The sequence below is a fragment of the Phyllobates terribilis genome, unplaced genomic scaffold (assembly GCF_046119375.1).
Source record: "Phyllobates terribilis strain yellow unplaced genomic scaffold, ASM4611937v1 Scaffold_11__3_contigs__length_659146591, whole genome shotgun sequence".
In the NCBI taxonomy this organism is placed as follows: Eukaryota; Metazoa; Chordata; class Amphibia; order Anura; family Dendrobatidae; genus Phyllobates; species Phyllobates terribilis.
The window spans coordinates 573,387,035-573,413,105 of record NW_027362771.1 but is presented as its reverse complement, the minus strand read 5'-3'; the positions used below and the strand labels follow the sequence as shown (position 1 = coordinate 573,413,105).

At 41.8% G+C, this 26,071-nt stretch overlaps 14 non-coding genes across 14 annotated transcripts; all 14 read right to left on the bottom strand.

Moving 5' to 3' along the window:
• Positions 1-2,520: 2,520 nt before the first annotated feature.
• Positions 2,521-2,592, bottom strand: TRNAE-UUC (transfer RNA glutamic acid (anticodon UUC)). Its single transcript has one exon. It is a non-coding gene; the product is annotated as a tRNA-Glu (tRNA).
• Positions 2,593-4,213: 1,621 nt separating this feature from the next.
• TRNAE-UUC (transfer RNA glutamic acid (anticodon UUC)) lies at positions 4,214-4,285 on the bottom strand. Its single transcript has one exon. It is a non-coding gene; the product is annotated as a tRNA-Glu (tRNA).
• Positions 4,286-5,906: 1,621 nt separating this feature from the next.
• Positions 5,907-5,978, bottom strand: TRNAE-UUC (transfer RNA glutamic acid (anticodon UUC)). Its single transcript has one exon. It is a non-coding gene; the product is annotated as a tRNA-Glu (tRNA).
• A 1,621-nt stretch (positions 5,979-7,599) lies between these two features.
• TRNAE-UUC (transfer RNA glutamic acid (anticodon UUC)) lies at positions 7,600-7,671 on the bottom strand. Its single transcript has one exon. It is a non-coding gene; the product is annotated as a tRNA-Glu (tRNA).
• Positions 7,672-9,292: 1,621 nt separating this feature from the next.
• TRNAE-UUC (transfer RNA glutamic acid (anticodon UUC)) lies at positions 9,293-9,364 on the bottom strand. Its single transcript has one exon. It is a non-coding gene; the product is annotated as a tRNA-Glu (tRNA).
• Positions 9,365-10,985: 1,621 nt separating this feature from the next.
• Positions 10,986-11,057, bottom strand: TRNAE-UUC (transfer RNA glutamic acid (anticodon UUC)). The gene has a single exon. It is a non-coding gene; the product is annotated as a tRNA-Glu (tRNA).
• Positions 11,058-12,678: 1,621 nt separating this feature from the next.
• Positions 12,679-12,750, bottom strand: TRNAE-UUC (transfer RNA glutamic acid (anticodon UUC)). The gene has a single exon. It is a non-coding gene; the product is annotated as a tRNA-Glu (tRNA).
• Positions 12,751-14,380: 1,630 nt separating this feature from the next.
• TRNAE-UUC (transfer RNA glutamic acid (anticodon UUC)) lies at positions 14,381-14,452 on the bottom strand. Its single transcript has one exon. It is a non-coding gene; the product is annotated as a tRNA-Glu (tRNA).
• A 1,621-nt stretch (positions 14,453-16,073) lies between these two features.
• On the bottom strand, positions 16,074-16,145 carry TRNAE-UUC (transfer RNA glutamic acid (anticodon UUC)). The gene has a single exon. It is a non-coding gene; the product is annotated as a tRNA-Glu (tRNA).
• Positions 16,146-17,765: 1,620 nt separating this feature from the next.
• On the bottom strand, positions 17,766-17,837 carry TRNAE-UUC (transfer RNA glutamic acid (anticodon UUC)). The gene has a single exon. It is a non-coding gene; the product is annotated as a tRNA-Glu (tRNA).
• A 1,621-nt stretch (positions 17,838-19,458) lies between these two features.
• Positions 19,459-19,530, bottom strand: TRNAE-UUC (transfer RNA glutamic acid (anticodon UUC)). The gene has a single exon. It is a non-coding gene; the product is annotated as a tRNA-Glu (tRNA).
• A 1,629-nt stretch (positions 19,531-21,159) lies between these two features.
• TRNAE-UUC (transfer RNA glutamic acid (anticodon UUC)) lies at positions 21,160-21,231 on the bottom strand. Its single transcript has one exon. It is a non-coding gene; the product is annotated as a tRNA-Glu (tRNA).
• A 1,620-nt stretch (positions 21,232-22,851) lies between these two features.
• On the bottom strand, positions 22,852-22,923 carry TRNAE-UUC (transfer RNA glutamic acid (anticodon UUC)). The gene has a single exon. It is a non-coding gene; the product is annotated as a tRNA-Glu (tRNA).
• Positions 22,924-24,544: 1,621 nt separating this feature from the next.
• Positions 24,545-24,616, bottom strand: TRNAE-UUC (transfer RNA glutamic acid (anticodon UUC)). Its single transcript has one exon. It is a non-coding gene; the product is annotated as a tRNA-Glu (tRNA).
• Between the last annotated feature and the right edge of the window lie 1,455 nt (positions 24,617-26,071).

The following is a 26,071-nucleotide window of genomic DNA, read 5'->3' as shown; positions in this document are numbered from 1 at the left end:
TGTTTCCGATTAGAAAGAACATGGGAGCCCTAATGACAGACAGGACACATGGCTTGTTGAGTCCCTTGACACTTTTGTGTAAAACTGTGTAGTTGAAAAAGGCTTAAGCTATGAAACAAAAGGAAATCTTTTGCAAAAGTCATAATGCATCGCCAATGTTAAGTATTTTTGTTGCAAAGTGAAAATCTACCAGAAACATTTTTGATTGAAAAACACGTGTCAGTCTTTGAATGGTGGCAGTAGCTAAGATAAAGATGCATTCCCATACCGGGAGTCAAACCCGGGCCACCTGGGTGAGAGCCAGGAATCCTAACCGCTAGACCATATGGGAAAAGATGCTCTAATGTCTCAGTGACATTATGAAAAAAAAAAGTTTTCTGCTATGCACAATAAACTTCTGCAGATCTGCAGGTACAGCTTGCCTCGTTAGCGCAGTAGGTAGCGTGTCAGTCTCATAATCTGAAGGTCGTGAGTTCGAGCCTCACACGGGGCACTGTTCCCTCCTTTTCTCGAGAGATTTTGTCACCAACTTAGAACTTTTCCATTCAATTCTACAACTTTTTCCATTAGAAAGGAAATGGGAATCCAAATAACTTACCGGACCCATGAGTTGTTGAGTCCCTTGACACTTTAGTGTAAAAAGGGGTGGTTGAGAATGAGTTGAGCTACGAATCCAAATTGAATCTTGTGTGAAGGGTCAGAATGAAGTGCCAAAACGCGGGCGTTCAGCATTTTTGCCTGAAAAAAACAAATCCTACTTGAAATACGTTTGACTAAAAAACACGCGTCAGTTTTTGAATGTTGGCAGCGGTGCAGAAAAGGATGCGTTCCCATACCAGGAGTCAAACCCAGGCCGCCTGGGTGAAAACCAGGAATCCTAACCGCTAGACCATATGGGAGAAGATGTACTGCCAGCTCACTTACAATATGAAAAAAAAGAGGTGTACTGCTTTGCACAAGCAACTTCCGCAGATTATTACGTGCATTTTGCCTCGTTAGCGCAGCAGGTAGCGCGTCAGTCTCGTAATCTGAAGGTCATGAGTTCGATTCTCACATGGGGCACTGGTACCGTGTTTCCTTAACTGATTTTGCAACCATCTTGGCTAGAGAGTCACAGCTCTTTTCCATTCAGTAGCAAAATATCACCAATTGATGGAAGGGGAGCTCCAATGACAAACAGGGATAAAGGCTTGTTGAGTCCCTTAACACCCAGGAATTAAAAGTGAGAGATATGAATGGTTTGAGATATGACATCAAATAAGCTTTTGTGCAAATAAATATCCAAAAAACCTGGTGGTCTGCATTTTTGGCTGCAAAGAGCAGTTCCAACCTAAACTGATTCTGTCTGCAAGGCACGTGTTGGCTTTGGAATGTGGACACTAGTCCCCAAAAAAAAGTCTCTCCCATAGCAGGAATCGAACCAGTCAACCAGGAATACTAACTAAGTCTTTCTCCACATGGTGTAAGCAGTACAGTAAACAGCAAGACAGGTGTAAAAAAAAAAAAAAAAAGAGTGTTTTGCTTTGAATACAAAACATCAACATTACAAGAGCTGAAACACGCTACATGGTCAAGGTTTTTGGCACGTCAGTTGAATAATTTGAAGATCATGAGTTTTTTGCTCACACGTGGCATCCTCCTTTTCTCAAGAGATTTTGTCACTAACTCTGAACTTTCCAATTCAGTTCTAAACTGTTTCCGATTAGAAAGAACATGGGAGCCCTAATGACAGACAGGACACATGGCTTGTTGAGTCCCTTGACACTTTTGTGTAAAACTGTGTAGTTGAAAAAGGCTTAAGCTATGAAACAAAAGGAAATCTTTTGCAAAAGTCATAATGCATCGCCAATGTTAAGTATTTTTGTTGCAAAGTGAAAATCTACCAGAAACATTTTTGATTGAAAAACACGTGTCAGTCTTTGAATGGTGGCAGTAGCTAAGATAAAGATGCATTCCCATACCGGGAGTCAAACCCGGGCCACCTGGGTGAGAGCCAGGAATCCTAACCGCTAGACCATATGGGAAAAGATGCTCTAATGTCTCAGTGACATTATGAAAAAAAAAAGTTTTCTGCTATGCACAATAAACTTCTGCAGATCTGCAGGTACAGCTTGCCTCGTTAGCGCAGTAGGTAGCGTGTCAGTCTCATAATCTGAAGGTCGTGAGTTCGAGCCTCACACGGGGCACTGTTCCCTCCTTTTCTCGAGAGATTTTGTCACCAACTTAGAACTTTTCCATTCAATTCTACAACTTTTTCCTTTAGAAAGGAAATGGGAATCCAAATAACTTACCGGACCCATGAGTTGTTGAGTCCCTTGACACTTTAGTGTAAAAAGGGGTGGTTGAGAATGAGTTGAGCTACGAATCCAAATTGAATCTTGTGTGAAGGGTCAGAATGAAGTGCCAAAACGCGGGCGTTCAGCATTTTTGCCTGAAAAAAACAAATCCTACTTGAAATACGTTTGACTAAAAAACACGCGTCAGTTTTTGAATGTTGGCAGCGGTGCAGAAAAGGATGCGTTCCCATACCAGGAGTCGAACCCAGGCCGCCTGGGTGAAAACCAGGAATCCTAACCGCTAGACCATATGGGAGAAGATGTACTGCCAGCTCACTTACAATATGAAAAAAAAGAGGTGTACTGCTTTGCACAAGCAACTTCCGCAGATTATTACGTGCATTTTGCCTCGTTAGCGCAGCAGGTAGCGCGTCAGTCTCGTAATCTGAAGGTCATGAGTTCGATTCTCACATGGGGCACTGGTACCGTGTTTCCTTAACTGATTTTGCAACCATCTTGGCTAGAGAGTCACAGCTCTTTTCCATTCAGTAGCAAAATATCACCAATTGATGGAAGGGGAGCTCCAATGACAAACAGGGATAAAGGCTTGTTGAGTCCCTTAACACCCAGGAATTAAAAGTGAGAGATATGAATGGTTTGAGATATGACATCAAATAAGCTTTTGTGCAAATAAATATCCAAAAAACCTGGTGGTCTGCATTTTTGGCTGCAAAGAGCAGTTCCAACCTAAACTGATTCTGTCTGCAAGGCACGTGTTGGCTTTGGAATGTGGACACTAGTCCCCAAAAAAAAGTCTCTCCCATAGCAGGAATCGAACCAGTCAACCAGGAATACTAACTAAGTCTTTCTCCACATGGTGTAAGCAGTACAGTAAACAGCAAGACAGGTGTAAAAAAAAAAAAAAAAAGAGTGTTTTGCTTTGAATACAAAACATCAACATTACAAGAGCTGAAACACGCTACATGGTCAAGGTTTTTGGCACGTCAGTTGAATAATTTGAAGATCATGAGTTTTTTGCTCACACGTGGCATCCTCCTTTTCTCAAGAGATTTTGTCACTAACTCTGAACTTTCCAATTCAGTTCTAAACTGTTTCCGATTAGAAAGAACATGGGAGCCCTAATGACAGACAGGACACATGGCTTGTTGAGTCCCTTGACACTTTTGTGTAAAACTGTGTAGTTGAAAAAGGCTTAAGCTATGAAACAAAAGGAAATCTTTTGCAAAAGTCATAATGCATCGCCAATGTTAAGTATTTTTGTTGCAAAATGAAAATCTACCAGAAACATTTTTGATTGAAAAACACGTGTCAGTCTTTGAATGGTGGCAGTAGCTAAGATAAAGATGCATTCCCATACCGGGAGTCAAACCCGGGCCACCTGGGTGAGAGCCAGGAATCCTAACCGCTAGACCATATGGGAAAAGATGCTCTAATGTCTCAGTGACATTATGAAAAAAAAAAGTTTTCTGCTATGCACAATAAACTTCTGCAGATCTGCAGGTACAGCTTGCCTCGTTAGCGCAGTAGGTAGCGTGTCAGTCTCATAATCTGAAGGTCGTGAGTTCGAGCCTCACACGGGGCACTGTTCCCTCCTTTTCTCGAGAGATTTTGTCACCAACTTAGAACTTTTCCATTCAATTCTACAACTTTTTCCATTAGAAAGGAAATGGGAATCCAAATAACTTACCGGACCCATGAGTTGTTGAGTCCCTTGACACTTTAGTGTAAAAAGGGGTGGTTGAGAATGAGTTGAGCTACGAATCCAAATTGAATCTTGTGTGAAGGGTCAGAATGAAGTGCCAAAACGCGGGCGTTCAGCATTTTTGCCTGAAAAAAACAAATCCTACTTGAAATACGTTTGACTAAAAAACACGCGTCAGTTTTTGAATGTTGGCAGCGGTGCAGAAAAGGATGCGTTCCCATACCAGGAGTCGAACCCAGGCCGCCTGGGTGAAAACCAGGAATCCTAACCGCTAGACCATATGGGAGAAGATGTACTGCCAGCTCACTTACAATATGAAAAAAAAGAGGTGTACTGCTTTGCACAAGCAACTTCCGCAGATTATTACGTGCATTTTGCCTCGTTAGCGCAGCAGGTAGCGCGTCAGTCTCGTAATCTGAAGGTCATGAGTTCGATTCTCACATGGGGCACTGGTACCGTGTTTCCTTAACTGATTTTGCAACCATCTTGGCTAGAGAGTCACAGCTCTTTTCCATTCAGTAGCAAAATATCACCAATTGATGGAAGGGGAGCTCCAATGACAAACAGGGATAAAGGCTTGTTGAGTCCCTTAACACCCAGGAATTAAAAGTGAGAGATATGAATGGTTTGAGATATGACATCAAATAAGCTTTTGTGCAAATAAATATCCAAAAAACCTGGTGGTCTGCATTTTTGGCTGCAAAGAGCAGTTCCAACCTAAACTGATTCTGTCTGCAAGGCACGTGTTGGCTTTGGAATGTGGACACTAGTCCCCAAAAAAAAGTCTCTCCCATAGCAGGAATCGAACCAGTCAACCAGGAATACTAACTAAGTCTTTCTCCACATGGTGTAAGCAGTACAGTAAACAGCAAGACAGGTGTAAAAAAAAAAAAAAAAAGAGTGTTTTGCTTTGAATACAAAACATCAACATTACAAGAGCTGAAACACGCTACATGGTCAAGGTTTTTGGCACGTCAGTTGAATAATTTGAAGATCATGAGTTTTTTGCTCACACGTGGCATCCTCCTTTTCTCAAGAGATTTTGTCACTAACTCTGAACTTTCCAATTCAGTTCTAAACTGTTTCCGATTAGAAAGAACATGGGAGCCCTAATGACAGACAGGACACATGGCTTGTTGAGTCCCTTGACACTTTTGTGTAAAACTGTGTAGTTGAAAAAGGCTTAAGCTATGAAACAAAAGGAAATCTTTTGCAAAAGTCATAATGCATCGCCAATGTTAAGTATTTTTGTTGCAAAGTGAAAATCTACCAGAAACATTTTTGATTGAAAAACACGTGTCAGTCTTTGAATGGTGGCAGTAGCTAAGATAAAGATGCATTCCCATACCGGGAGTCAAACCCGGGCCACCTGGGTGAGAGCCAGGAATCCTAACCGCTAGACCATATGGGAAAAGATGCTCTAATGTCTCAGTGACATTATGAAAAAAAAAAGTTTTCTGCTATGCACAATAAACTTCTGCAGATCTGCAGGTACAGCTTGCCTCGTTAGCGCAGTAGGTAGCGTGTCAGTCTCATAATCTGAAGGTCGTGAGTTCGAGCCTCACACGGGGCACTGTTCCCTCCTTTTCTCGAGAGATTTTGTCACCAACTTAGAACTTTTCCATTCAATTCTACAACTTTTTCCTTTAGAAAGGAAATGGGAATCCAAATAACTTACCGGACCCATGAGTTGTTGAGTCCCTTGACACTTTAGTGTAAAAAGGGGTGGTTGAGAATGAGTTGAGCTACGAATCCAAATTGAATCTTGTGTGAAGGGTCAGAATGAAGTGCCAAAACGCGGGCGTTCAGCATTTTTGCCTGAAAAAAACAAATCCTACTTGAAATACGTTTGACTAAAAAACACGCGTCAGTTTTTGAATGTTGGCAGCGGTGCAGAAAAGGATGCGTTCCCATACCAGGAGTCGAACCCAGGCCGCCTGGGTGAAAACCAGGAATCCTAACCGCTAGACCATATGGGAGAAGATGTACTGCCAGCTCACTTACAATATGAAAAAAAAGAGGTGTACTGCTTTGCACAAGCAACTTCCGCAGATTATTACGTGCATTTTGCCTCGTTAGCGCAGCAGGTAGCGCGTCAGTCTCGTAATCTGAAGGTCATGAGTTCGATTCTCACATGGGGCACTGGTACCGTGTTTCCTTAACTGATTTTGCAACCATCTTGGCTAGAGAGTCACAGCTCTTTTCCATTCAGTAGCAAAATATCACCAATTGATGGAAGGGGAGCTCCAATGACAAACAGGGATAAAGGCTTGTTGAGTCCCTTAACACCCAGGAATTAAAAGTGAGAGATATGAATGGTTTGAGATATGACATCAAATAAGCTTTTGTGCAAATAAATATCCAAAAAACCTGGTGGTCTGCATTTTTGGCTGCAAAGAGCAGTTCCAACCTAAACTGATTCTGTCTGCAAGGCACGTGTTGGCTTTGGAATGTGGACACTAGTCCCCAAAAAAAAGTCTCTCCCATAGCAGGAATCGAACCAGTCAACCAGGAATACTAACTAAGTCTTTCTCCACATGGTGTAAGCAGTACAGTAAACAGCAAGACAGGTGTAAAAAAAAAAAAAAAAAGAGTGTTTTGCTTTGAATACAAAACATCAACATTACAAGAGCTGAAACACGCTACATGGTCAAGGTTTTTGGCACGTCAGTTGAATAATTTGAAGATCATGAGTTTTTTGCTCACACGTGGCATCCTCCTTTTCTCAAGAGATTTTGTCACTAACTCTGAACTTTCCAATTCAGTTCTAAACTGTTTCCGATTAGAAAGAACATGGGAGCCCTAATGACAGACAGGACACATGGCTTGTTGAGTCCCTTGACACTTTTGTGTAAAACTGTGTAGTTGAAAAAGGCTTAAGCTATGAAACAAAAGGAAATCTTTTGCAAAAGTCATAATGCATCGCCAATGTTAAGTATTTTTGTTGCAAAATGAAAATCTACCAGAAACATTTTTGATTGAAAAACACGTGTCAGTCTTTGAATGGTGGCAGTAGCTAAGATAAAGATGCATTCCCATACCGGGAGTCAAACCCGGGCCACCTGGGTGAGAGCCAGGAATCCTAACCGCTAGACCATATGGGAAAAGATGCTCTAATGTCTCAGTGACATTATGAAAAAAAAAAGTTTTCTGCTATGCACAATAAACTTCTGCAGATCTGCAGGTACAGCTTGCCTCGTTAGCGCAGTAGGTAGCGTGTCAGTCTCATAATCTGAAGGTCGTGAGTTCGAGCCTCACACGGGGCACTGTTCCCTCCTTTTCTCGAGAGATTTTGTCACCAACTTAGAACTTTTCCATTCAATTCTACAACTTTTTCCATTAGAAAGGAAATGGGAATCCAAATAACTTACCGGACCCATGAGTTGTTGAGTCCCTTGACACTTTAGTGTAAAAAGGGGTGGTTGAGAATGAGTTGAGCTACGAATCCAAATTGAATCTTGTGTGAAGGGTCAGAATGAAGTGCCAAAACGCGGGCGTTCAGCATTTTTGCCTGAAAAAAACAAATCCTACTTGAAATACGTTTGACTAAAAAACACGCGTCAGTTTTTGAATGTTGGCAGCGGTGCAGAAAAGGATGCGTTCCCATACCAGGAGTCGAACCCAGGCCGCCTGGGTGAAAACCAGGAATCCTAACCGCTAGACCATATGGGAGAAGATGTACTGCCAGCTCACTTACAATATGAAAAAAAAGAGGTGTACTGCTTTGCACAAGCAACTTCCGCAGATTATTACGTGCATTTTGCCTCGTTAGCGCAGCAGGTAGCGCGTCAGTCTCGTAATCTGAAGGTCATGAGTTCGATTCTCACATGGGGCACTGGTACCGTGTTTCCTTAACTGATTTTGCAACCATCTTGGCTAGAGAGTCACAGCTCTTTTCCATTCAGTAGCAAAATATCACCAATTGATGGAAGGGGAGCTCCAATGACAAACAGGGATAAAGGCTTGTTGAGTCCCTTAACACCCAGGAATTAAAAGTGAGAGATATGAATGGTTTGAGATATGACATCAAATAAGCTTTTGTGCAAATAAATATCCAAAAAACCTGGTGGTCTGCATTTTTGGCTGCAAAGAGCAGTTCCAACCTAAACTGATTCTGTCTGCAAGGCACGTGTTGGCTTTGGAATGTGGACACTAGTCCCCAAAAAAAAGTCTCTCCCATAGCAGGAATCGAACCAGTCAACCAGGAATACTAACTAAGTCTTTCTCCACATGGTGTAAGCAGTACAGTAAACAGCAAGACAGGTGTAAAAAAAAAAAAAAAAAGAGTGTTTTGCTTTGAATACAAAACATCAACATTACAAGAGCTGAAACACGCTACATGGTCAAGGTTTTTGGCACGTCAGTTGAATAATTTGAAGATCATGAGTTTTTTGCTCACACGTGGCATCCTCCTTTTCTCAAGAGATTTTGTCACTAACTCTGAACTTTCCAATTCAGTTCTAAACTGTTTCCGATTAGAAAGAACATGGGAGCCCTAATGACAGACAGGACACATGGCTTGTTGAGTCCCTTGACACTTTTGTGTAAAACTGTGTAGTTGAAAAAGGCTTAAGCTATGAAACAAAAGGAAATCTTTTGCAAAAGTCATAATGCATCGCCAATGTTAAGTATTTTTGTTGCAAAATGAAAATCTACCAGAAACATTTTTGATTGAAAAACACGTGTCAGTCTTTGAATGGTGGCAGTAGCTAAGATAAAGATGCATTCCCATACCGGGAGTCAAACCCGGGCCACCTGGGTGAGAGCCAGGAATCCTAACCGCTAGACCATATGGGAAAAGATGCTCTAATGTCTCAGTGACATTATGAAAAAAAAAAGTTTTCTGCTATGCACAATAAACTTCTGCAGATCTGCAGGTACAGCTTGCCTCGTTAGCGCAGTAGGTAGCGTGTCAGTCTCATAATCTGAAGGTCGTGAGTTCGAGCCTCACACGGGGCACTGTTCCCTCCTTTTCTCGAGAGATTTTGTCACCAACTTAGAACTTTTCCATTCAATTCTACAACTTTTTCCATTAGAAAGGAAATGGGAATCCAAATAACTTACCGGACCCATGAGTTGTTGAGTCCCTTGACACTTTAGTGTAAAAAGGGGTGGTTGAGAATGAGTTGAGCTACGAATCCAAATTGAATCTTGTGTGAAGGGTCAGAATGAAGTGCCAAAACGCGGGCGTTCAGCATTTTTGCCTGAAAAAAACAAATCCTACTTGAAATACGTTTGACTAAAAAACACGCGTCAGTTTTTGAATGTTGGCAGCGGTGCAGAAAAGGATGCGTTCCCATACCAGGAGTCGAACCCAGGCCGCCTGGGTGAAAACCAGGAATCCTAACCGCTAGACCATATGGGAGAAGATGTACTGCCAGCTCACTTACAATATGAAAAAAAAGAGGTGTACTGCTTTGCACAAGCAACTTCCGCAGATTATTACGTGCATTTTGCCTCGTTAGCGCAGCAGGTAGCGCGTCAGTCTCGTAATCTGAAGGTCATGAGTTCGATTCTCACATGGGGCACTGGTACCGTGTTTCCTTAACTGATTTTGCAACCATCTTGGCTAGAGAGTCACAGCTCTTTTCCATTCAGTAGCAAAATATCACCAATTGATGGAAGGGGAGCTCCAATGACAAACAGGGATAAAGGCTTGTTGAGTCCCTTAACACCCAGGAATTAAAAGTGAGAGATATGAATGGTTTGAGATATGACATCAAATAAGCTTTTGTGCAAATAAATATCCAAAAAACCTGGTGGTCTGCATTTTTGGCTGCAAAGAGCAGTTCCAACCTAAACTGATTCTGTCTGCAAGGCACGTGTTGGCTTTGGAATGTGGACACTAGTCCCCAAAAAAAAGTCTCTCCCATAGCAGGAATCGAACCAGTCAACCAGGAATACTAACTAAGTCTTTCTCCACATGGTGTAAGCAGTACAGTAAACAGCAAGACAGGTGTAAAAAAAAAAAAAAAAAGAGTGTTTTGCTTTGAATACAAAACATCAACATTACAAGAGCTGAAACACGCTACATGGTCAAGGTTTTTGGCACGTCAGTTGAATAATTTGAAGATCATGAGTTTTTTGCTCACACGTGGCATCCTCCTTTTCTCAAGAGATTTTGTCACTAACTCTGAACTTTCCAATTCAGTTCTAAACTGTTTCCGATTAGAAAGAACATGGGAGCCCTAATGACAGACAGGACACATGGCTTGTTGAGTCCCTTGACACTTTTGTGTAAAACTGTGTAGTTGAAAAAGGCTTAAGCTATGAAACAAAAGGAAATCTTTTGCAAAAGTCATAATGCATCGCCAATGTTAAGTATTTTTGTTGCAAAGTGAAAATCTACCAGAAACATTTTTGATTGAAAAACACGTGTCAGTCTTTGAATGGTGGCAGTAGCTAAGATAAAGATGCATTCCCATACCGGGAGTCAAACCCGGGCCACCTGGGTGAGAGCCAGGAATCCTAACCGCTAGACCATATGGGAAAAGATGCTCTAATGTCTCAGTGACATTATGAAAAAAAAAAGTTTTCTGCTATGCACAATAAACTTCTGCAGATCTGCAGGTACAGCTTGCCTCGTTAGCGCAGTAGGTAGCGTGTCAGTCTCATAATCTGAAGGTCGTGAGTTCGAGCCTCACACGGGGCACTGTTCCCTCCTTTTCTCGAGAGATTTTGTCACCAACTTAGAACTTTTCCATTCAATTCTACAACTTTTTCCTTTAGAAAGGAAATGGGAATCCAAATAACTTACCGGACCCATGAGTTGTTGAGTCCCTTGACACTTTAGTGTAAAAAGGGGTGGTTGAGAATGAGTTGAGCTACGAATCCAAATTGAATCTTGTGTGAAGGGTCAGAATGAAGTGCCAAAACGCGGGCGTTCAGCATTTTTGCCTGAAAAAAACAAATCCTACTTGAAATACGTTTGACTAAAAAACACGCGTCAGTTTTTGAATGTTGGCAGCGGTGCAGAAAAGGATGCGTTCCCATACCAGGAGTCGAACCCAGGCCGCCTGGGTGAAAACCAGGAATCCTAACCGCTAGACCATATGGGAGAAGATGTACTGCCAGCTCACTTACAATATGAAAAAAAAGAGGTGTACTGCTTTGCACAAGCAACTTCCGCAGATTATTACGTGCATTTTGCCTCGTTAGCGCAGCAGGTAGCGCGTCAGTCTCGTAATCTGAAGGTCATGAGTTCGATTCTCACATGGGGCACTGGTACCGTGTTTCCTTAACTGATTTTGCAACCATCTTGGCTAGAGAGTCACAGCTCTTTTCCATTCAGTAGCAAAATATCACCAATTGATGGAAGGGGAGCTCCAATGACAAACAGGGATAAAGGCTTGTTGAGTCCCTTAACACCCAGGAATTAAAAGTGAGAGATATGAATGGTTTGAGATATGACATCAAATAAGCTTTTGTGCAAATAAATATCCAAAAAACCTGGTGGTCTGCATTTTTGGCTGCAAAGAGCAGTTCCAACCTAAACTGATTCTGTCTGCAAGGCACGTGTTGGCTTTGGAATGTGGACACTAGTCCCCAAAAAAAAGTCTCTCCCATAGCAGGAATCGAACCAGTCAACCAGGAATACTAACTAAGTCTTTCTCCACATGGTGTAAGCAGTACAGTAAACAGCAAGACAGGTGTAAAAAAAAAAAAAAAAAGAGTGTTTTGCTTTGAATACAAAACATCAACATTACAAGAGCTGAAACACGCTACATGGTCAAGGTTTTTGGCACGTCAGTTGAATAATTTGAAGATCATGAGTTTTTTGCTCACACGTGGCATCCTCCTTTTCTCAAGAGATTTTGTCACTAACTCTGAACTTTCCAATTCAGTTCTAAACTGTTTCCGATTAGAAAGAACATGGGAGCCCTAATGACAGACAGGACACATGGCTTGTTGAGTCCCTTGACACTTTTGTGTAAAACTGTGTAGTTGAAAAAGGCTTAAGCTATGAAACAAAAGGAAATCTTTTGCAAAAGTCATAATGCATCGCCAATGTTAAGTATTTTTGTTGCAAAATGAAAATCTACCAGAAACATTTTTGATTGAAAAACACGTGTCAGTCTTTGAATGGTGGCAGTAGCTAAGATAAAGATGCATTCCCATACCGGGAGTCAAACCCGGGCCACCTGGGTGAGAGCCAGGAATCCTAACCGCTAGACCATATGGGAAAAGATGCTCTAATGTCTCAGTGACATTATGAAAAAAAAAAGTTTTCTGCTATGCACAATAAACTTCTGCAGATCTGCAGGTACAGCTTGCCTCGTTAGCGCAGTAGGTAGCGTGTCAGTCTCATAATCTGAAGGTCGTGAGTTCGAGCCTCACACGGGGCACTGTTCCCTCCTTTTCTCGAGAGATTTTGTCACCAACTTAGAACTTTTCCATTCAATTCTACAACTTTTTCCATTAGAAAGGAAATGGGAATCCAAATAACTTACCGGACCCATGAGTTGTTGAGTCCCTTGACACTTTAGTGTAAAAAGGGGTGGTTGAGAATGAGTTGAGCTACGAATCCAAATTGAATCTTGTGTGAAGGGTCAGAATGAAGTGCCAAAACGCGGGCGTTCAGCATTTTTGCCTGAAAAAAACAAATCCTACTTGAAATACGTTTGACTAAAAAACACGCGTCAGTTTTTGAATGTTGGCAGCGGTGCAGAAAAGGATGCGTTCCCATACCAGGAGTCGAACCCAGGCCGCCTGGGTGAAAACCAGGAATCCTAACCGCTAGACCATATGGGAGAAGATGTACTGCCAGCTCACTTACAATATGAAAAAAAAGAGGTGTACTGCTTTGCACAAGCAACTTCCGCAGATTATTACGTGCATTTTGCCTCGTTAGCGCAGCAGGTAGCGCGTCAGTCTCGTAATCTGAAGGTCATGAGTTCGATTCTCACATGGGGCACTGGTACCGTGTTTCCTTAACTGATTTTGCAACCATCTTGGCTAGAGAGTCACAGCTCTTTTCCATTCAGTAGCAAAATATCACCAATTGATGGAAGGGGAGCTCCAATGACAAACAGGGATAAAGGCTTGTTGAGTCCCTTAACACCCAGGAATTAAAAGTGAGAGATATGAATGGTTTGAGATATGACATCAAATAAGCTTTTGTGCAAATAAATATCCAAAAAACCTGGTGGTCTGCATTTTTGGCTGCAAAGAGCAGTTCCAACCTAAACTGATTCTGTCTGCAAGGCACGTGTTGGCTTTGGAATGTGGACACTAGTCCCCAAAAAAAAGTCTCTCCCATAGCAGGAATCGAACCAGTCAACCAGGAATACTAACTAAGTCTTTCTCCACATGGTGTAAGCAGTACAGTAAACAGCAAGACAGGTGTAAAAAAAAAAAAAAAAAAAAAAAAAAGAGTGTTTTGCTTTGAATACAAAACATCAACATTACAAGAGCTGAAACACGCTACATGGTCAAGGTTTTTGGCACGTCAGTTGAATAATTTGAAGATCATGAGTTTTTTGCTCACACGTGGCATCCTCCTTTTCTCAAGAGATTTTGTCACTAACTCTGAACTTTCCAATTCAGTTCTAAACTGTTTCCGATTAGAAAGAACATGGGAGCCCTAATGACAGACAGGACACATGGCTTGTTGAGTCCCTTGACACTTTTGTGTAAAACTGTGTAGTTGAAAAAGGCTTAAGCTATGAAACAAAAGGAAATCTTTTGCAAAAGTCATAATGCATCGCCAATGTTAAGTATTTTTGTTGCAAAGTGAAAATCTACCAGAAACATTTTTGATTGAAAAACACGTGTCAGTCTTTGAATGGTGGCAGTAGCTAAGATAAAGATGCATTCCCATACCGGGAGTCAAACCCGGGCCACCTGGGTGAGAGCCAGGAATCCTAACCGCTAGACCATATGGGAAAAGATGCTCTAATGTCTCAGTGACATTATGAAAAAAAAAAGTTTTCTGCTATGCACAATAAACTTCTGCAGATCTGCAGGTACAGCTTGCCTCGTTAGCGCAGTAGGTAGCGTGTCAGTCTCATAATCTGAAGGTCGTGAGTTCGAGCCTCACACGGGGCACTGTTCCCTCCTTTTCTCGAGAGATTTTGTCACCAACTTAGAACTTTTCCATTCAATTCTACAACTTTTTCCATTAGAAAGGAAATGGGAATCCAAATAACTTACCGGACCCATGAGTTGTTGAGTCCCTTGACACTTTAGTGTAAAAAGGGGTGGTTGAGAATGAGTTGAGCTACGAATCCAAATTGAATCTTGTGTGAAGGGTCAGAATGAAGTGCCAAAACGCGGGCGTTCAGCATTTTTGCCTGAAAAAAACAAATCCTACTTGAAATACGTTTGACTAAAAAACACGCGTCAGTTTTTGAATGTTGGCAGCGGTGCAGAAAAGGATGCGTTCCCATACCAGGAGTCGAACCCAGGCCGCCTGGGTGAAAACCAGGAATCCTAACCGCTAGACCATATGGGAGAAGATGTACTGCCAGCTCACTTACAATATGAAAAAAAAGAGGTGTACTGCTTTGCACAAGCAACTTCCGCAGATTATTACGTGCATTTTGCCTCGTTAGCGCAGCAGGTAGCGCGTCAGTCTCGTAATCTGAAGGTCATGAGTTCGATTCTCACATGGGGCACTGGTACCGTGTTTCCTTAACTGATTTTGCAACCATCTTGGCTAGAGAGTCACAGCTCTTTTCCATTCAGTAGCAAAATATCACCAATTGATGGAAGGGGAGCTCCAATGACAAACAGGGATAAAGGCTTGTTGAGTCCCTTAACACCCAGGAATTAAAAGTGAGAGATATGAATGGTTTGAGATATGACATCAAATAAGCTTTTGTGCAAATAAATATCCAAAAAACCTGGTGGTCTGCATTTTTGGCTGCAAAGAGCAGTTCCAACCTAAACTGATTCTGTCTGCAAGGCACGTGTTGGCTTTGGAATGTGGACACTAGTCCCCAAAAAAAAGTCTCTCCCATAGCAGGAATCATACCCGTCAACCAGGAATACTAACTAAGTCTTTCTCCACATGGTGTAAGCAGTACAGTAAACAGCAAGACAGGTGTAAAAAAAAAAAAAAAAAGAGTGTTTTGCTTTGAATACAAAACATCAACATTACAAGAGCTGAAACACGCTACATGGTCAAGGTTTTTGGCACGTCAGTTGAATAATTTGAAGATCATGAGTTTTTTGCTCACACGTGGCATCCTCCTTTTCTCAAGAGATTTTGTCACTAACTCTGAACTTTCCAATTCAGTTCTAAACTGTTTCCGATTAGAAAGAACATGGGAGCCCTAATGACAGACAGGACACATGGCTTGTTGAGTCCCTTGACACTTTTGTGTAAAACTGTGTAGTTGAAAAAGGCTTAAGCTATGAAACAAAAGGAAATCTTTTGCAAAAGTCATAATGCATCGCCAATGTTAAGTATTTTTGTTGCAAAGTGAAAATCTACCAGAAACATTTTTGATTGAAAAACACGTGTCAGTCTTTGAATGGTGGCAGTAGCTAAGATAAAGATGCATTCCCATACCGGGAGTCAAACCCGGGCCACCTGGGTGAGAGCCAGGAATCCTAACCGCTAGACCATATGGGAAAAGATGCTCTAATGTCTCAGTGACATTATGAAAAAAAAAAGTTTTCTGCTATGCACAATAAACTTCTGCAGATCTGCAGGTACAGCTTGCCTCGTTAGCGCAGTAGGTAGCGTGTCAGTCTCATAATCTGAAGGTCGTGAGTTTGAGCCTCACACGGGGCACTGTTCCCTCCTTTTCTCGAGAGATTTTGTCACCAACTTAGAACTTTTCCATTCAATTCTACAACTTTTTCCATTAGAAAGGAAATGGGAATCCAAATAACTTACCGGACCCATGAGTTGTTGAGTCCCTTGACACTTTAGTGTAAAAAGGGGTGGTTGAGAATGAGTTGAGCTACGAATCCAAATTGAATCTTGTGTGAAGGGTCAGAATGAAGTGCCAAAACGCGGGCGTTCAGCATTTTTGCCTGAAAAAAACAAATCCTACTTGAAATACGTTTGACTAAAAAACACGCGTCAGTTTTTGAATGTTGGCAGCGGTGCAGAAAAGGATGCGTTCCCATACCAGGAGTCGAACCCAGGCCGCCTGGGTGAAAACCAGGAATCCTAACCGCTAGACCATATGGGAGAAGATGTACTGCCAGCTCACTTACAATATGAAAAAAAAGAGGTGTACTGCTTTGCACAAGCAACTTCCGCAGATTATTACGTGCATTTTGCCTCGTTAGCGCAGCAGGTAGCGCGTCAGTCTCGTAATCTGAAGGTCATGAGTTCGATTCTCACATGGGGCACTGGTACCGTGTTTCCTTAACTGATTTTGCAACCATCTTGGCTAGAGAGTCACAGCTCTTTTCCATTCAGTAGCAAAATATCACCAATTGATGGAAGGGGAGCTCCAATGACAAACAGGGATAAAGGCTTGTTGAGTCCCTTAACACCCAGGAATTAAAAGTGAGAGATATGAATGGTTTGAGATATGACATCAAATAAGCTTTTGTGCAAATAAATATCCAAAAAACCTGGTGGTCTGCATTTTTGGCTGCAAAGAGCAGTTCCAACCTAAACTGATTCTGTCTGCAAGGCACGTGTTGGCTTTGGAATGTGGACACTAGTCCCCAAAAAAAAGTCTCTCCCATAGCAGGAATCGAACCAGTCAACCAGGAATACTAACTAAGTCTTTCTCCACATGGTGTAAGCAGTACAGTAAACAGCAAGACAGGTGTAAAAAAAAAAAAAAAAGAGTGTTTTGCTTTGAATACAAAACATCAACATTACAAGAGCTGAAACACGCTACATGGTCAAGGTTTTTGGCACGTCAGTTGAATAATTTGAAGATCATGAGTTTTTTGCTCACACGTGGCATCCTCCTTTTCTCAAGAGATTTTGTCACTAACTCTGAACTTTCCAATTCAGTTCTAAACTGTTTCCGATTAGAAAGAACATGGGAGCCCTAATGACAGACAGGACACATGGCTTGTTGAGTCCCTTGACACTTTTGTGTAAAACTGTGTAGTTGAAAAAGGCTTAAGCTATGAAACAAAAGGAAATCTTTTGCAAAAGTCATAATGCATCGCCAATGTTAAGTATTTTTGTTGCAAAGTGAAAATCTACCAGAAACATTTTTGATTGAAAAACACGTGTCAGTCTTTGAATGGTGGCAGTAGCTAAGATAAAGATGCATTCCCATACCGGGAGTCAAACCCGGGCCACCTGGGTGAGAGCCAGGAATCCTAACCGCTAGACCATATGGGAAAAGATGCTCTAATGTCTCAGTGACATTATGAAAAAAAAAAGTTTTCTGCTATGCACAATAAACTTCTGCAGATCTGCAGGTACAGCTTGCCTCGTTAGCGCAGTAGGTAGCGTGTCAGTCTCATAATCTGAAGGTCGTGAGTTTGAGCCTCACACGGGGCACTGTTCCCTCCTTTTCTCGAGAGATTTTGTCACCAACTTAGAACTTTTCCATTCAATTCTACAACTTTTTCCATTAGAAAGGAAATGGGAATCCAAATAACTTACCGGACCCATGAGTTGTTGAGTCCCTTGACACTTTAGTGTAAAAAGGGGTGGTTGAGAATGAGTTGAGCTACGAATCCAAATTGAATCTTGTGTGAAGGGTCAGAATGAAGTGCCAAAACGCGGGCGTTCAGCATTTTTGCCTGAAAAAAACAAATCCTACTTGAAATACGTTTGACTAAAAAACACGCGTCAGTTTTTGAATGTTGGCAGCGGTGCAGAAAAGGATGCGTTCCCATACCAGGAGTCGAACCCAGGCCGCCTGGGTGAAAACCAGGAATCCTAACCGCTAGACCATATGGGAGAAGATGTACTGCCAGCTCACTTACAATATGAAAAAAAAGAGGTGTACTGCTTTGCACAAGCAACTTCCGCAGATTATTACGTGCATTTTGCCTCGTTAGCGCAGCAGGTAGCGCGTCAGTCTCGTAATCTGAAGGTCATGAGTTCGATTCTCACATGGGGCACTGGTACCGTGTTTCCTTAACTGATTTTGCAACCATCTTGGCTAGAGAGTCACAGCTCTTTTCCATTCAGTAGCAAAATATCACCAATTGATGGAAGGGGAGCTCCAATGACAAACAGGGATAAAGGCTTGTTGAGTCCCTTAACACCCAGGAATTAAAAGTGAGAGATATGAATGGTTTGAGATATGACATCAAATAAGCTTTTGTGCAAATAAATATCCAAAAAACCTGGTGGTCTGCATTTTTGGCTGCAAAGAGCAGTTCCAACGTAAACTGATTCTGTCTGCAAGGCACGTGTTGGCTTTGGAATGTGGACACTAGTCCCCAAAAAAAAGTCTCTCCCATAGCAGGAATCGAACCAGTCAACCAGGAATACTAACTAAGTCTTTCTCCACATGGTGTAAGCAGTACAGTAAACAGCAAGACAGGTGTAAAAAAAAAAAAAAAAAGAGTGTTTTGCTTTGAATACAAAACATCAACATTACAAGAGCTGAAACACGCTACATGGTCAAGGTTTTTGGCACGTCAGTTGAATAATTTGAAGATCATGAGTTTTTTGCTCACACGTGGCATCCTCCTTTTCTCAAGAGATTTTGTCACTAACTCTGAACTTTCCAATTCAGTTCTAAACTGTTTCCGATTAGAAAGAACATGGGAGCCCTAATGACAGACAGGACACATGGCTTGTTGAGTCCCTTGACACTTTTGTGTAAAACTGTGTAGTTGAAAAAGGCTTAAGCTATGAAACAAAAGGAAATCTTTTGCAAAAGTCATAATGCATCGCCAATGTTAAGTATTTTTGTTGCAAAGTGAAAATCTACCAGAAACATTTTTGATTGAAAAACACGTGTCAGTCTTTGAATGGTGGCAGTAGCTAAGATAAAGATGCATTCCCATACCGGGAGTCAAACCCGGGCCACCTGGGTGAGAGCCAGGAATCCTAACCGCTAGACCATATGGGAAAAGATGCTCTAATGTCTCAGTGACATTATGAAAAAAAAAAGTTTTCTGCTATGCACAATAAACTTCTGCAGATCTGCAGGTACAGCTTGCCTCGTTAGCGCAGTAGGTAGCGTGTCAGTCTCATAATCTGAAGGTCGTGAGTTTGAGCCTCACACGGGGCACTGTTCCCTCCTTTTCTCGAGAGATTTTGTCACCAACTTAGAACTTTTCCATTCAATTCTACAACTTTTTCCATTAGAAAGGAAATGGGAATCCAAATAACTTACCGGACCCATGAGTTGTTGAGTCCCTTGACACTTTAGTGTAAAAAGGGGTGGTTGAGAATGAGTTGAGCTACGAATCCAAATTGAATCTTGTGTGAAGGGTCAGAATGAAGTGCCAAAACGCGGGCGTTCAGCATTTTTGCCTGAAAAAAACAAATCCTACTTGAAATACGTTTGACTAAAAAACACGCGTCAGTTTTTGAATGTTGGCAGCGGTGCAGAAAAGGATGCGTTCCCATACCAGGAGTCGAACCCAGGCCGCCTGGGTGAAAACCAGGAATCCTAACCGCTAGACCATATGGGAGAAGATGTACTGCCAGCTCACTTACAATATGAAAAAAAAGAGGTGTACTGCTTTGCACAAGCAACTTCCGCAGATTATTACGTGCATTTTGCCTCGTTAGCGCAGCAGGTAGCGCGTCAGTCTCGTAATCTGAAGGTCATGAGTTCGATTCTCACATGGGGCACTGGTACCGTGTTTCCTTAACTGATTTTGCAACCATCTTTGCTAGAGAGTCACAGCTCTTTTCCATTCAGTAGCAAAATATCACCAATTGATGGAAGGGGAGCTCCAATGACAAACAGGGATAAAGGCTTGTTGAGTCCCTTAACACCCAGGAATTAAAAGTGAGAGATATGAATGGTTTGAGATATGACATCAAATAAGCTTTTGTGCAAATAAATATCCAAAAAACCTGGTGGTCTGCATTTTTGGCTGCAAAGAGCAGTTCCAACCTAAACTGATTCTGTCTGCAAGGCACGTGTTGGCTTTGGAATGTGGACACTAGTCCCCAAAAAAAAGTCTCTCCCATAGCAGGAATCGAACCAGTCAACCAGGAATACTAACTAAGTCTTTCTCCACATGGTGTAAGCAGTACAGTAAACAGCAAGACAGGTGTAAAAAAAAAAAAAAAAAAAAAAAAAGAGTGTTTTGCTTTGAATACAAAACATCAACATTACAAGAGCTGAAACACGCTACATGGTCAAGGTTTTTGGCACGTCAGTTGAATAATTTGAAGATCATGAGTTTTTTGCTCACACGTGGCATCCTCCTTTTCTCAAGAGATTTTGTCACTAACTCTGAACTTTCCAATTCAGTTCTAAACTGTTTCCGATTAGAAAGAACATGGGAGCCCTAATGACAGACAGGACACATGGCTTGTTGAGTCCCTTGACACTTTTGTGTAAAACTGTGTAGTTGAAAAAGGCTTAAGCTATGAAACAAAAGGAAATCTTTTGCAAAAGTCATAATGCATCGCCAATGTTAAGTATTTTTGTTGCAAAGTGAAAATCTACCAGAAACATTTTTGATTGAAAAACACGTGTCAGTCTTTGAATGGTGGCAGTAGCTAAGATAAAGATGCATTCCCATACCGGGAGTCAAACCCGGGCCACCTGGGTGAGAGCCAGGAATCCTAACCGCTAGACCATATGGGAAAAGATGCTCTAATGTCTCAGTGACATTATGAAAAAAAAAAGTTTTCTGCTATGCACAATAAACTTCTGCAGATCTGCAGGTACAGCTTGCCTCGTTAGCGCAGTAGGTAGCGTGTCAGTCTCATAATCTGAAGGTCGTGAGTTCGAGCCTCACACGGGGCACTGTTCCCTCCTTTTCTCGAGAGATTTTGTCACCAACTTAGAACTTTTCCATTCAATTCTACAACTTTTTCCATTAGAAAGGAAATGGGAATCCAAATAACTTACCGGACCCATGAGTTGTTGAGTCCCTTGACACTTTAGTGTAAAAAGGGGTGGTTGAGAATGAGTTGAGCTACGAATCCAAATTGAATCTTGTGTGAAGGGTCAGAATGAAGTGCCAAAACGCGGGCGTTCAGCATTTTTGCCTGAAAAAAACAAATCTTACTTGAAATACGTTTGACTAAAAAACACGCGTCAGTTTTTGAATGTTGGCAGCGGTGCAGAAAAGGATGCGTTCCCATACCAGGAGTCGAACCCAGGCCGCCTGGGTGAAAACCAGGAATCCTAACCGCTAGACCATATGGGAGAAGATGTACTGCCAGCTCACTTACAATATGAAAAAAAAGAGGTGTACTGCTTTGCACAAGCAACTTCCGCAGATTATTACGTGCATTTTGCCTCGTTAGCGCAGCAGGTAGCGCGTCAGTCTCGTAATCTGAAGGTCATGAGTTCGATTCTCACATGGGGCACTGGTACCGTGTTTCCTTAACTGATTTTGCAACCATCTTGGCTAGAGAGTCACAGCTCTTTTCCATTCAGTAGCAAAATATCACCAATTGATGGAAGGGGAGCTCCAATGACAAACAGGGATAAAGGCTTGTTGAGTCCCTTAACACCCAGGAATTAAAAGTGAGAGATATGAATGGTTTGAGATATGACATCAAATAAGCTTTTGTGCAAATAAATATCCAAAAAACCTGGTGGTCTGCATTTTTGGCTGCAAAGAGCAGTTCCAACCTAAACTGATTCTGTCTGCAAGGCACGTGTTGGCTTTGGAATGTGGACACTAGTCCCCAAAAAAAAGTCTCTCCCATAGCAGGAATCGAACCAGTCAACCAGGAATACTAACTAAGTCTTTCTCCACATGGTGTAAGCAGTACAGTAAACAGCAAGACAGGTGTAAAAAAAAAAAAAAAAGAGTGTTTTGCTTTGAATACAAAACATCAACATTACAAGAGCTGAAACACGCTACATGGTCAAGGTTTTTGGCACGTCAGTTGAATAATTTGAAGATCATGAGTTTTTTGCTCACACGTGGCATCCTCCTTTTCTCAAGAGATTTTGTCACTAACTCTGAACTTTCCAATTCAGTTCTAAACTGTTTCCGATTAGAAAGAACATGGGAGCCCTAATGACAGACAGGACACATGGCTTGTTGAGTCCCTTGACACTTTTGTGTAAAACTGTGTAGTTGAAAAAGGCTTAAGCTATGAAACAAAAGGAAATCTTTTGCAAAAGTCATAATGCATCGCCAATGTTAAGTATTTTTGTTGCAAAGTGAAAATCTACCAGAAACATTTTTGATTGAAAAACACGTGTCAGTCTTTGAATGGTGGCAGTAGCTAAGATAAAGATGCATTCCCATACCGGGAGTCAAACCCGGGCCACCTGGGTGAGAGCCAGGAATCCTAACCGCTAGACCATATGGGAAAAGATGCTCTAATGTCTCAGTGACATTATGAAAAAAAAAAGTTTTCTGCTATGCACAATAAACTTCTGCAGATCTGCAGGTACAGCTTGCCTCGTTAGCGCAGTAGGTAGCGTGTCAGTCTCATAATCTGAAGGTCGTGAGTTTGAGCCTCACACGGGGCACTGTTCCCTCCTTTTCTCGAGAGATTTTGTCACCAACTTAGAACTTTTCCATTCAATTCTACAACTTTTTCCATTAGAAAGGAAATGGGAATCCAAATAACTTACCGGACCCATGAGTTGTTGAGTCCCTTGACACTTTAGTGTAAAAAGGGGTGGTTGAGAATGAGTTGAGCTACGAATCCAAATTGAATCTTGTGTGAAGGGTCAGAATGAAGTGCCAAAACGCGGGCGTTCAGCATTTTTGCCTGAAAAAAACAAATCCTACTTGAAATACGTTTGACTAAAAAACACGCGTCAGTTTTTGAATGTTGGCAGCGGTGCAGAAAAGGATGCGTTCCCATACCAGGAGTCGAACCCAGGCCGCCTGGGTGAAAACCAGGAATCCTAACCGCTAGACCATATGGGAGAAGATGTACTGCCAGCTCACTTACAATATGAAAAAAAAGAGGTGTACTGCTTTGCACAAGCAACTTCCGCAGATTATTACGTGCATTTTGCCTCGTTAGCGCAGCAGGTAGCGCGTCAGTCTCGTAATCTGAAGGTCATGAGTTCGATTCTCACATGGGGCACTGGTACCGTGTTTCCTTAACTGATTTTGCAACCATCTTGGCTAGAGAGTCACAGCTCTTTTCCATTCAGTAGCAAAATATCACCAATTGATGGAAGGGGAGCTCCAATGACAAACAGGGATAAAGGCTTGTTGAGTCCCTTAACACCCAGGAATTAAAAGTGAGAGATATGAATGGTTTGAGATATGACATCAAATAAGCTTTTGTGCAAATAAATATCCAAAAAACCTGGTGGTCTGCATTTTTGGCTGCAAAGAGCAGTTCCAACGTAAACTGATTCTGTCTGCAAGGCACGTGTTGGCTTTGGAATGTGGACACTAGTCCCCAAAAAAAAGTCTCTCCCATAGCAGGAATCGAACCAGTCAACCAGGAATACTAACTAAGTCTTTCTCCACATGGTGTAAGCAGTACAGTAAACAGCAAGACAGGTGTAAAAAAAAAAAAAAAAAGAGTGTTTTGCTTTGAATACAAAACATCAACATTACAAGAGCTGAAACACGCTACATGGTCAAGGTTTTTGGCACGTCAGTTGAATAATTTGAAGATCATGAGTTTTTTGCTCACACGTGGCATCCTCCTTTTCTCAAGAGATTTTGTCACTAACTCTGAACTTTCCAATTCAGTTCTAAACTGTTTCCGATTAGAAAGAACATGGGAGCCCTAATGACAGACAGGACACATGGCTTGTTGAGTCCCTTGACACTTTTGTGTAAAACTGTGTAGTTGAAAAAGGCTTAAGCTATGAAACAAAAGGAAATCTTTTGCAAAAGTCATAATGCATCGCCAATGTTAAGTATTTTTGTTGCAAAGTGAAAATCTACCAGAAACATTTTTGATTGAAAAACACGTGTCAGTCTTTGAATGGTGGCAGTAGCTAAGATAAAGATGCATTCCCATACCGGGAGTCAAACCCGGGCCACCTGGGTGAGAGCCAGGAATCCTAACCGCTAGACCATATGGGAAAAGATGCTCTAATGTCTCAGTGACATTATGAAAAAAAAAAGTTTTCTGCTATGCACAATAAACTTCTGCAGATCTGCAGGTACAGCTTGCCTCGTTAGCGCAGTAGGTAGCGTGTCAGTCTCATAATCTGAAGGTCGTGAGTTTGAGCCTCACACGGGGCACTGTTCCCTCCTTTTCTCGAGAGATTTTGTCACCAACTTAGAACTTTTCCATTCAATTCTACAACTTTTTCCATTAGAAAGGAAATGGGAATCCAAATAACTTACCGGACCCATGAGTTGTTGAGTCCCTTGACACTTTAGTGTAAAAAGGGGTGGTTGAGAATGAGTTGAGCTACGAATCCAAATTGAATCTTGTGTGAAGGGTCAGAATGAAGTGCCAAAACGCGGGCGTTCAGCATTTTTGCCTGAAAAAAACAAATCCTACTTGAAATACGTTTGACTAAAAAACACGCGTCAGTTTTTGAATGTTGGCAGCGGTGCAGAAAAGGATGCGTTCCCATACCAGGAGTCGAACCCAGGCCGCCTGGGTGAAAACCAGGAATCCTAACCGCTAGACCATATGGGAGAAGATGTACTACCAGCTCACTTACAATATGAAAAAAAAGAGGTGTACTGCTTTGCACAAGCAACTTCCGCAGATTATTACGTGCATTTTGCCTCGTTAGCGCAGCAGGTAGCGCGTCAGTCTCGTAATCTGAAGGTCATGAGTTCGATTCTCACATGGGGCACTGGTACCGTGTTTCCTTAACTGATTTTGCAACCATCTTGGCTAGAGAGTCACAGCTCTTTTCCATTCAGTAGCAAAATATCACCAATTGATGGAAGGGGAGCTCCAATGACAAACAGGGATAAAGGCTTGTTGAGTCCCTTAACACCCAGGAATTAAAAGTGAGAGATATGAATGGTTTGAGATATGACATCAAATAAGCTTTTGTGCAAATAAATATCCAAAAAACCTGGTGGTCTGCATTTTTGGCTGCAAAGAGCAGTTCCAACCTAAACTGATTCTGTCTGCAAGGCACGTGTTGGCTTTGGAATGTGGACACTAGTCCCCAAAAAAAAGTCTCTCCCATAGCAGGAATCGAACCAGTCAACCAGGAATACTAACTAAGTCTTTCTCCACATGGTGTAAGCAGTACAGTAAACAGCAAGACAGGTGTAAAAAAAAAAAAAAAAGAGTGTTTTGCTTTGAATACAAAACATCAACATTACAAGAGCTGAAACACGCTACATGGTCAAGGTTTTTGGCACGTCAGTTGAATAATTTGAAGATCATGAGTTTTTTGCTCACACGTGGCATCCTCCTTTTCTCAAGAGATTTTGTCACTAACTCTGAACTTTCCAATTCAGTTCTAAACTGTTTCCGATTAGAAAGAACATGGGAGCCCTAATGACAGACAGGACACATGGCTTGTTGAGTCCCTTGACACTTTTGTGTAAAACTGTGTAGTTGAAAAAGGCTTAAGCTATGAAACAAAAGGAAATCTTTTGCAAAAGTCATAATGCATCGCCAATGTTAAGTATTTTTGTTGCAAAGTGAAAATCTACCAGAAACATTTTTGATTGAAAAACACGTGTCAGTCTTTGAATGGTGGCAGTAGCTAAGATAAAGATGCATTCCCATACCGGGAGTCAAACCCGGGCCACCTGGGTGAGAGCCAGGAATCCTAACCGCTAGACCATATGGGAAAAGATGCTCTAATGTCTCAGTGACATTATGAAAAAAAAAAGTTTTCTGCTATGCACAATAAACTTCTGCAGATCTGCAGGTACAGCTTGCCTCGTTAGCGCAGTAGGTAGCGTGTCAGTCTCATAATCTGAAGGTCGTGAGTTTGAGCCTCACACGGGGCACTGTTCCCTCCTTTTCTCGAGAGATTTTGTCACCAACTTAGAACTTTTCCATTCAATTCTACAACTTTTTCCATTAGAAAGGAAATGGGAATCCAAATAACTTACCGGACCCATGAGTTGTTGAGTCCCTTGACACTTTAGTGTAAAAAGGGGTGGTTGAGAATGAGTT